Source organism: Ascaphus truei, chromosome 1, assembly GCF_040206685.1.
Source record: "Ascaphus truei isolate aAscTru1 chromosome 1, aAscTru1.hap1, whole genome shotgun sequence".
NCBI lineage: Eukaryota > Metazoa > Chordata > Amphibia > Anura > Ascaphidae > Ascaphus > Ascaphus truei.
The window spans coordinates 525,594,540-525,607,077 of record NC_134483.1 but is presented as its reverse complement, the minus strand read 5'-3'; positions in this window follow the sequence as shown (position 1 = coordinate 525,607,077).

Genomic DNA, 12,538 nt, shown 5'->3' with positions numbered 1-12,538 from the left:
ATTTTCTTCTTTTCCTTGCATACTGGTGTTTATTTTATACAAATGTTCAAATATGTCAGCAAGATATACCAATTTTGTGCACCAAAATTTGTTTTGAATAAGATCGCAGAATTCATTTTGCTGATTTTCCTCAAAAAATGTAAGCATCATTTCCCTCAATTCATATACACGACAAATCACTCGACCTCTGGAGAGCCAACAAATCTCTGTGTGTAGTAGAAGCTTTTTAAACCTTGCCCCCATTTCTTCACAAATATGAGCAAACAATCTTGATTGAAGAGGTCTACTTTTAATGTAATTGACCATTTGAACCACTTTGTCCATAACTTTTCTTAATTCATTTCCAATGGTTTGCGCGACTAGTGCTTCACGATGTAAAAAGCAATGAGTAATTATAATATTTGCATTCTCTTTCTTTGTTAAAGCTATAAAACCTTTTGTTGAACCAACCATTGAAGGTACGCCATCTGTGCATATTCCTACACAATTTAACCATTGCAAATTATTTTCCTTCATGAAGCAATCTAAAGTTTTAAATATATCTTCACCTCTAATTCTCATTGGAAGTTCTAAACAACACAAGAATTGCTCAATAATTCTGTCAGTATGAATGAAACATATTACAACCAATAATTGTGCTAACCCATTGACATCTGTTGATTCGTCTAATTGCAATGTAAAGATCATATTATCGTCTTGAAAAATATCCTTCATTTGCAGCTTAATGTCATCAGATATGTCTTGAATATGCCTTCCAATCGTGTTATCTGCCAAAGAGATTTTATTAACTTCTATCTCAAATTCGGGCCAAACATTATTCGAACAATAGCACAGCAAGATTCCTTTATGGTGGTTTTGGCAACGTTCCCATCTTAGAGATGCCACACACATTTTTCAGAAATTACAGGAGATACAATGGCATTCCAATTACATCTTTGTCACAAGCGGTGTCATCGTTGTATACCATAATTTCTCACGAATTAGGTTGAGAGGCATTAGCTTGAGTACAGGAGCTAGATATTCACATGTCAGCCAGTTTAAAGAAATTTTTGATGGAAGGAATCAGATTTATATTAAATTACATGGGTACCAGATTCACTCCCAGTTTAATACACTTTTGAGTCTTGGGAGAGAGGAAACAGAAAAGGGAAAATGTTGTCATTTTATTTCTATCTGCCTTATTCCCAACACTTTTCCCTTACTATCCAGTTTGGACTCTCAGAGTCCCCCCCCCCAGCTTTATATATGGTTGGGGCACCCACAAACCCTATACTGGTTGTTGGTCACCTTGGCACTAGCTGGGGTACCCCTCTTAACCTAGGGATTCCCTCAGCTACAGGAATACATGTTTATCCCCATGCCTCATTCTCCTTTCTGGGCTGTCCGGAAGCAGGGTACCCTAGTAGTGAGTTGCACTTGCATTTTCAAGGGGAGGTGTTTCTGGGACATTGTGTCTACATGTATCCGAGAATCAGGCATGATTCACGGGTACATTTATAGGGGAACCGACAACTCCACCCCAAACTCATAGGCACATTCTATCAACGGTTCCTCCGCAACCCCCCCTTGAAACTCATACCCTAGCAATCCCTGCTTGATTGCATACCCTGCTTGATTGCAAGCTCAGAAAGGGAAAAACACAAAAAAAATGCTTTTATAACAGACAGTACATTGGAATGGTAAAGTGTAACTGGGCCCAAGAATTAACTCTCTTGGACACCAAAACGGTAATCAAAACGGGCTTGACCTTTATTAAAGAGCCTGGTTACCCCCTCCCGTCACAGCGGAGCAACTCAGACCTCTTGAACCAAGCAGGTGAGCTCCAGCACTGGGATAACATCCATGTAGTGGCTATATTTTTCCGTGGCAGGGAGGAACAGGTGCTACATTTGGAGGCATTGCTGAGAGGAGCAACCACAAAAACCACAAAATCCAGATACAAATCAAGTCGCTTAACCCAGGGGTGAGCAAACTTTTTATGCTGTGCCCCCCTTTTCATCCATGAAATTTCTCGGGATTCTTGTAATCAAAATCACATGAAAAATAAAAAACCTTTATTAAACGGTATACAATGTAAATACAAACATGTCTAAATACTTATTTCGATGATAGAAGGAACAAAGGGCACAACAGATTTAGAATATCCAAACTCATTTATTGAGCCAACACAACGTTTCGACCGTACTGGTCTTTATCAAGTGACATAGTGGCACTATGTCACTTTATAAAGACCAGTACGGTCGAAACGTTTTGTTGGCTCAATAAATGAGTTTGGATATTCTAAATCTGTTGTGCCCTTTGTTCCTTCTATCATCTATTCAGGACTGACCACAGGCTTTCGTACAAACATTGGAGCACCGGTAATTGTATCAATTTTTTGCTTTATTTTGAGGTGTGCAGCATTTTTCCTAATTGTCTGGACTAAATACTTATTTCAACAGCTCGCGCTTGCAAAATTAAATTAGGCTGCGTCCATGCTGTGACATCACCAACTCTCCAAGCATGAGCACAGGGTGTCCTGCATAATTTTGTAAGCACGAGCGGGGGGGCATGGATCGGGGCTATTTTTTTTGTATGTGTGTCCATCGACAGTTGTTGAGCGCGCTTCAAAGTCAATTTTGTTTGTCTCCCCAAGCGCCAATCTTGGGAGAGGGTACGCCCCCCCGGTTTGTGCACCGCTGCATTCAATCACAACACACACACACACACACATACACAATCACAAAACAGACAGCACACATACTCAATCACAACACACAGACACCACACACACACACAATACACACACCCAGACACAACACACAATCAATCACGACCAACACAGAAACAAGACACACACATACTCAATCACAACACACACAAACACAACCAACACAGACAAAACACACACAATCAAAACACACACACACCACACACATCACAACACAGACACAATCACACACACAATCACAACACACACCCACAATCACAACACACATACCACACACTCATATCACAATACACACCACACACTCAATCACAGCACACACACTCAATCACAACCAACACAGACAACACACACTCAATCACAACACACACACCACACACATATCACAACACAGACACAATCACATACAATCACAACACACACCACACTTTCATATCACAACACACACTCAATCACAACACACACCACACACTCATATCACAACACACACACACACTCAATCACAACACTCATATCACAATACACACCACACACTCAATCACAGCACACACACTCAATCACAACCAACACAGACAACACACACTCAATCACAACACACACACCACACACATATCACAACACAGACACAATCACATACAATCACAACACACACCACACTTTCATATCACAACACACACTCAATCACAACACACACCACACACTCATATCACAACACACACACACACTCAATCACAACACTCATATCACAATACACACCACACACTCAATCACAACACACACACACAATCACAACCAACACAGACAAAACACACACAATCAAAAAATAACACACACCACACACATCACAACACAGACACAATCACACACTCAATCACAACACACACACCCACAATCACAACACACACACCACACACTCATATCACAATACACACCACACTCAATCACAACACACACACACACTCAATCACAACCAACACAGACAACACACACTCAATCACAACACACACACACCACACACATATTACAACACAGACACAATCACACACAATCACAACACACACCACACTCTCATATCACAACACACACTCAATCACAACACACACCACACACTCATATCACAACACACACAATCACAACCAACACACACTCGATCACAACACACTTAATCACAACACACACACACATCACAACACATTACTCCCCCCCCCCCCGAAGGTACCACTGTGAGCATGCTCCGGCATGGGTAAACATCCAGGAAGAGAAGGAGGGCTTCTCTGTGAGCAGGGAGAATCCCCACCCACGCAACAAACATGGGGAAGCAAAGGGAAGCAGCAGCATGGAGCTTGAGCTGCTTGGCCACCAGTGCACTGCTCTGCCCGCCCCCAGGTTTCACCGCACAGCCTGCGCCCCCCCTAAATAATTTGGGGCCCCCCAGTTTGCCCCAGTTTGCGCACCGCTGGCTTCACCTATTGCAACTCATTTCCCAACCCACACGGACAAACCTGAAATCACACAACCATTCCTTACTTGACTGGATTCTCTCTTCAAATCCCAGCAGAATCCAATCCTCTGGCATCCTTCCTGACATTTTCAGTGACCATTCAATACTGTACTTTGTAAGGAAAATTAAACTGCCCCAATCAAGCCCTAAAGTTCTCCCCCCTAGAACATTTTGAAACTTTAACCCACAACAGTTTCTGGCTGACCTTACCAACTGCCCTTGGCACAGAATCGACTTAATTCCCAACCCTTATTCTGCGCTCGACTATTTCCAATCCGATTTCTTAAAACTCTGTGATACACATGCTCCACTACTCAGAATAAGGGTACTGGGGTCCACCTTCCATGGGTTACAACTGACCTTATAGCACCAGTTCAGGGATACCTTGTGGAAAAGGTGAACAAAAGAAAAGTGCGCAACAACAATATATAAATAACGTGATGAATGTGATACAATTAAATAGGTGACCTTGTGTATAGTATGAATATTTATGGAGCGTCTGCAGCTGTGACACCAGGGATGGCTCTGGTCCCCCCTAAATGCACACAAAAAAACAAGAAACACAGCGCACAACGCTCATAGTGCATTAAATGATATCTTTAGTAACCAAAATAAGAAGGTAAGTATTGTGCGTACATAAAACAAAATTTAAACAAGCATTTCAGGGTTATTGTTACCCAAGCACCAACGGACGCCTGTGATGGTCTCGTGGCTCTCTCCTTCTCACTCCAACAACCTCGATGTAGGGCCTGGAAAATCTCCACTCCAAACGCTGGTGTTTTGGCCTCTCGCCTTAGGGAAAGGCTAGTGCAGCTTCAGCAGTCCAGAAAAAGACCTCCGCTTATATGCGTTGTGCCCGTCACTGCATAAATCTCGTGTATAACGGAGCAGCGGAGTACACGCGGTTTTGCGTCCTGGTCGAGAGCTTCTTCCGGGTATGTGACGTCACAAGATCGCGAGACTTCGTCGCAAGTCTGCAGGACACCGGATCAGTTTTCTGGGAGTGCTGGGATGTAGAGGGTTCGCAAATGTCATCAATCCTACGCGTTTCGAAACCACAGAGGGTCTCTTCATCAGGGAATAAAGACTTATGAGTCTATTGGCATTTTATACCCCTCCAGCGTCACTGATTAGTCCCTCAATTAGGGTTTGAACCAATCGCAACGCAACTCCCCGTTGCGTTGCGATTGGTTCAAACCCTAATTGAGGGACTAATCAGTGACGCTGGAGGGGTATAAAATGCCAATAGACTCATAAGTCTTTATTCCCTGATGAAGAGACCCTCTGTGGTTTCGAAACGCGTAGGATTGATGACATTTGCGAACCCTCTACATCCCAGCACTCCCAGAAAACTGATCCGGTGTCCTGCAGACTTGCGACGAAGTCTCGCGATCTTGTGACGTCACATACCCGGAAGAAGCTCTCGACCAGGACGCAAAACCGCGTGTACTCCGCTGCTCCGTTATACACGAGATTTATGCAGTGACGGGCACAACGCATATAAGCGGAGGTCTTTTTCTGGACTGCTGAAGCTGCACTAGCCTTTCCCTAAGGCGAGAGGCCAAAACACCAGCGTTTGGAGTGGAGATTTTCCAGGCCCTACATCGAGGTTGTTGGAGTGAGAAGGAGAGAGCCACGAGACCATCACAGGCGTCCGTTGGTGCTTGGGTAACAATAACCCTGAAATGCTTGTTTAAATTTTGTTTTATGTACGCACAATACTTACCTTCTTATTTTGGTTACTAAAGATATCATTTAATGCACTATGAGCGTTGTGCGCTGTGTTTCTTGTTTTTTTGTATACCTTGTGGAAAAGCTGCAAAGTTACAGGCACTACCAAGGATCTCAATCAATACAGATGCCTGCGGAACATGTTCACAAGGCAAACAAGGCATGCAAAAACACAATGTTACTCTGACAATCTCCACCAGAATACATCAAACCCAGCTAACATCTGGAAGGTTATCAGCAATATATTCCAGCCTTCTAACCATCAACAGCCAAGTAATATCACTAAGGGGTATATTGCTCTGACAAACCCCACTGACATTGCAAATGCATTCAAAGATTACTTTGTGGGGTGTGCTACTAATTTATTAGCAAAACGCAACCCAAACCACAAACCTGAACCTTACTCTGTGAGAATCCCCATAGCCCCACCCCCTCCCATCACTGCCCACAATTTTCAATTTGGTCCAGTATCCAAAGAGGAGATTACACAAGCACGCCTCAAATTAAAACTAAGCAGCCTACAATCTAGGTTCCTAAGACTTGGTGCCCCAGCAATTGCCAAACCAATTGCTTCCATAGTTAACTCTATCCTGTCTGCAGGCCATATCCCTAAGACCTGGAAAACTGCCAGAGTTGCCCCAATCTTCAAATGTGGGGACAAAAACACTGTCTCAAACTACAGGCCAATCTCCCTTCTCCCAATCCTATCCAAAGTCATGGAAAAATGTGTCCACTCCCAATTAAGCGATTTCAATACCAAGACAAATTTCCCTAGCCAATTTCAATCTGACTTTCGCCCAAACACTCTGCCGTAACTACCCTGCTAAAAGTTGCAATGAAATCCAGTGTGGAATGGAATAGGGTCAACTCACTGGTGCAATATTCCTAGATTTTGCAAAGGCTTTTGATACTGTTGATCATGCTATCCTGCTTACAAAACTCCAGAGCTCTGGAATAGGGAAGCATGCTTTAAACTGGTTTCAGATCCCAACATGTGTCTATCTCAGGCTCTAACTCCAACCCCCTGGATTTCACCTGTGGCGTCCCACAAGGCTCGCTTCTGGGGCCCCTACTCTTCTCAGTGTTCATCAATGGTCATCCCACAGCTGGCAAGGAAGCTTCAATACACATGTATGCAGATGACACAATCCTATATGCACACAGCCATAGCCTCTCTGACCTTCAACACATACTTCAGTCTGACTTTTTGAGAGTCGAAAACTGGATTTCCCAAAACAAACTGTTTTTAAACACTGACAAGACTGTAACAATGGCATTTGGGACCAAGACTAAATTTTTAAAGCTTCCAGTGACTGAGCTCCAGATCAGAACCAACGCTACCACCACCCTAACTCCTGTTACTAGTTTTAAATACCTGGGCATATGGTTTGACTCCAACTTAGCATTCAGAATGCACATGGATACCCTGACATCCAAAACCTATGCTAAACTAGGTGTACTTTACAGGAACAAATCTTCCCTAAGCCTGCTGGTCAGAAAGCGTATCGCACAGCAGATGCTAATGCCAATTATAGACTATGGAGACATAGTATATGACTCAGCGCCCCAACCCCACCTTAGCAAACTTGACACCCTCTACAATTCAATTTGTCATTTCGTTCTCCAATGCAACTACAACACACATCACTGTGAAATGCTCAAAGAACTAGATTGGTCATCACTCATGTCTAGGTGCAAAGTTCACTTTTCCTGTCTTGCCTTCAAATACTTTCTGGACAAGCTACCCATCTATCTGAACAAGCTCCTCACCCCTACCAAATGCAGCACTTATCATTTGAGATCAGACTCCAAAAAACTGTTCATGGTCCCAAGGCTCAACAAAGTATCCGGCCGTTCCTCCTTCTCTTACCGTGCACCCCAAAACTGGAACAGCCTACCGGAGACTCTCACATCCACCACCAGTTTAAGTTCTTTCAAAACTAAGGCTGTCTCACATTTTAATCTGGTCTGTAACTGTTACATAAGCCAATGATATACATATTCTCTAACTGTGCATGCAATGTATTGTATATAATGTATACCCTGTTAATTTATGTAACTGTATTTGTAATCATCTATTATTTGTCATCATAACTCTATGTCAAGGACATACTTGAAAACTCTCAATGTATTACTTCCTGGTAAAACATTTTATAAATAAATAAATAACAGGGGCATAAAGAATGGCTGGGAAACCCGCTACCGGAGAAGTGAATGGGGGCACTCACTGTATTCAGTCCAGAGTGTTCCCAGTTGGTTGTTATCGTGTTACCCCCGGATGCTATCTGCTCACAATGCAACCCCACCCGCTACCGCATGAGAGGTGCCTGAAAAGCACTGCATCATGGCCATCGAGTTACCTTGACTGGGACATTATGCAGATCTGAGAGGTGTCTGAACCACACTGTATCAGTGCCGGGTCCCTTCCTCTTCTGAAGGCAAAGAGTTTCTGAACCACACAGTTTTGGGCCAGGTGCCGCAGATGAGTATGCCTATCTGGGATATGCCTTGAAAGATAGCACCCTACTTTGGACTACCTGTTGGGTGCCTTTACTGTGCTACGTTCAGAGGCAGAGATGTGACTGGCAATAAATGTATCAGCCAAGAGCACGCTGCAGCACATGCCCCAGGGTGATGAATCTTGAAAGATAGCACTCCCCCCATGATGGGACTGCAGCATGTGCTCCAATACTACGTGCTAGATCCACGAGTGGGATAGGGTGCTCAAACAGGGAATGGCTTGAAAGATAGCCCCCCCCCCCCAACTTGGGACTACCTGCTTGAGGTTGAAGAGGAAAAGTGTGCCTGTGGAGCATGCCATGGGATATGGCCGCTTGAAACATAGCACCTCCAAGATGGAGCTCATCACAGGCACTGATGAGGAGAGTTCAGTCTCCCTGAACTCTGGAGTCTGACCGCGGTTCCCTCCAAACTTGAGAGGAACTGTGTGGTGAGTTGCAAGATGCAAGCTCATGGTTGCAAAATATCTGGGATTGGCACCAAAGTCCATAACACACCTCTCTATTCTGACTGAGACCCTGATTTCACTGGAGGGAGGAGTCGATGAGCCAATGGCTCAGTGTGAAGTGTGACCATGTACAAAGCCTGCCAAAGCTAGATGCATGTGTTCCTTGATCCAGCATGACTTATGTGTGTCCAACTCCCCACCATCTCCCCTGAAATGGAGGATGTCCTGGCCCAATTGTTTGAGCTACCTGGAGGAATACTATGCACTACCCTTAGGGCCAAGATACGCTACAGCTCCTGTGCCCACGGTGCCATCGCCCCGGAGGAGGCTGGAAGTCACGTTCCGGTCTGAGCGGTGTGATGTGCCCTACCTTCGGCCAGTGTGGGACCCCTGGGATGAGCCTATATCCACTCTACACAGGGGTGAACAGTTGCTACATTAGCATGGAAGGTGTCTTATGGAGAATAACTTTTAGTAAATATGGCCCAATATATCCTATTAATACACATGTAAAAGGTTAAATCCTGTAATGTTAATGTGAACAAATGTTTTGCATCTCCTCCTTGCGTACAGTATAAATATTCCTTTTGCAATCCTTCACTTCTCCTCCTTTTCTGGCACTACAGTGTTAGCATGTACAACTGATGTGACTGCATGCTGCTTTTGCACATTGCTGAATTGGGGACTTCATGAGCACATTTTAATAACAATAGCCTATTTTCAGTAGGCTGTGAAGATGCTTCTCAATCTCAGGGAATACTCTAAACTTCAGTAATTTGAATTCACATCAGAAACTTCCTTGACATGAAAAAGTGTCTTTCCAGCATATTGAATATGGACATATGAAAGATTTCAGCTCCATTCATTTGAATGTGTCCTCACTTATATTTCTTGTCCAATTCGCATATCACTTTTTTTGGTCTCCAATCTCTAGTTAAATCACCCATTTCACATGCCCTTTAAAGTGACCAAATTTTGATCACAACTGAATGACTTAGCACTAGGTCTTACTGAGATACTGTATGCCTGTCAAAATTGTAATGTAATAGACAGTAAATGAGTTGTCTCAACGCTGCCTGCTAAGATGCTCAAAGATGCTGTCAGTGATAGTGGTTTATTTTAATGAAACTAAAATTTCAAAAGCATTTGCTTTTCTAGATATATTCTTTTTGAAGCACTGAGCATGCAGTCCTTTTACAAATTATCCTTAAACCTCCACTCCCCTACCCCCCCCAGCTGTTTCAAAAGCAATCACATAGTTTGCATTAACAACAGAATCACTTACAGTATTTGATGAGCAATAGCAAACACTGATTGCTGCTTTTTCAATAAATGTAATATGTTTTCTTCCCTCAACTTTTCCCAGTACTTATGCTATTCATCACCGTAGTTTGCTTCACAGATCCTTCTAATGTATATATATTTTTTAACCAAATACAACCACCTGCTGCTTAAAAATCAAGTACTGTACAAAAATACAATCAATGAACACACACATTTTAATTAAACAGGAAATGAGTGCAATGTTTTTGATTTAAAAAAAAAGTTGTTCCAAGTCCACCATAACAGTCTTCCGGAGACTCTCACAGACGCCACCAGTCTACGTTCTTTCAAAACTAAAGCTGTCTCACATTTTAATCTGGTCTGTAACTGTTATATACACCTATAATATCTATTATCTTTAACTGTGCATGCAATGGCTTGTATATAATGTACTGTATTACCCTTTTCGCTCATTGTAACCATGTATTTGTAGCCATGTATTTGTTATTATAACTCTGTGCCCATAACATACTAGAAAACAAGAGGTAACTCTCAATGTATTACTTCCTATTAAAATATTTTATATGTAGCCCTGTTTCCCCCCTTCTCTGGGAGATTCTACTGTCTAACTATTAGTGTGGTGCAATACCTGTATGGAGCAGGGGATCTTGAGGTGTCTGCGATGTTAGTTAGATCAGGACAGGCTTTTGGGTTTGGTTACTGTAGTTCTTCTCGGTACTCAGCACCTCCAGCTGTAGTGGGTTCCAGGGTGCTCCAGATATCAGTCCCCATCACAGCATCCTTCTCCCCCTCTGTCCAATGATTGACACTCAGACAGGGTGATATATTAGAACCAGGATCCTTAATTAGCAGCATCAAATACAGCCACTGCCACTCTTCTTACAGTGCTGTACAATCTTTGAAGTCCCAGACTTCTAGAGGGTGCCTACCCCAATAGTAGGGGCAATGAGTCTTGATGTTCCCCAGTCATTCACCTGGGGTGGGCCAGCTCATCCTTGCAATGGGAGAGACTGACAGCCCATGCTCTCTACTTTCTCTCCAGAGCAAGACTGACTAAACTTTTAGCTCTACCTCTTCCTCAGGAAGCAGGGGCGGGCCCATGGACTGCACCTATCCCTGATAGGCTACACACAGTCCATGAGTCATCACCGCACTCCTGTCCATCAAAGGAGGAGCACAAGGGGGTCAATAACCCACATATTAACCCATTAATGCCCTGAACTTACTAGGGCTTACATAACAAATATACTATGAGGAAAGAGAAGTATTATGGGACATACCCTGTTACATATATATAAAATAAAAAAAAGGTTATAAAGCCTATCACAGCATATTTTTGGTATCACTAAATGTCTTCTACCCCCTCTAGACATCTTTATAAAAAAATAGAGTGAAGCTGTATATATGACAACACAAACAAACAGCAAATGGACACTGACAATACAGGTAACCTGATATATTGTATAATAGTGTTCTGCACAGCTTCTTCTGAGAGTCTGGATGGCAGAGATACAGATGCAGTGGCCATTCTCCGATCATTTCGTGGGTTGTATTCCTTTGCATATCCGGTCATGGTGCGTGATTTCATGACATTTTCCCGCGTTAAGACGCAAGTTTACTAGTGTTTTGATAGAGTGCAGAAAATTGCATTTTAACATTGACTGCAATACCGTCGAGAAACTCAAGTGTGCGATCGCGAGTTGTTGTCTTAAAAATCTAATTGTAATTCAACCTGTATTTTATTGCTGTACAGTACTTCAAGTGTCTGTAATTGTAATTTGAAGATTAACGTTACGAGTTCATACTGTATACTGTACATGGGAAAGAAGTCTCCTTAGCCACACACAAATTCTCTAACGGTAGAAGATTAAAAATATGAACACACACAACAAAAATTATTTTTAACGAATTAAATGTTTTATTTGTACAGGATAATAAAATTAAAATGAATAATACAAAAATGCAACGTCACCTCTTTTTCCGAATGTAAAATGTTAATTTCTGCACATGCGTGTATGTCAAATTGGAAACTTGTTGAAATGCATATGCGTGTCATAACATGTCTGCACATTATCTTATTATGTTCCTAATTAAACTACTGTACAGCAAGATACAGTGCATTTCCTCATGGAGTCGCTAGATATCTGCTAGATAGCAGTACAGTACAGCTGTTAGTGTTCTAAATAGTAAAAACCCCTTTTATTTTCTAGATTTATATAGTATTTTGTACATACTGTATTCTATACACAGTATATCAATGACACATTTTTATATATTTAAATGCCTTTAGAAATTTAGGTATAGTACTACTGTAAGTGTCTAGACAGTAAAACCATGAACACACCAA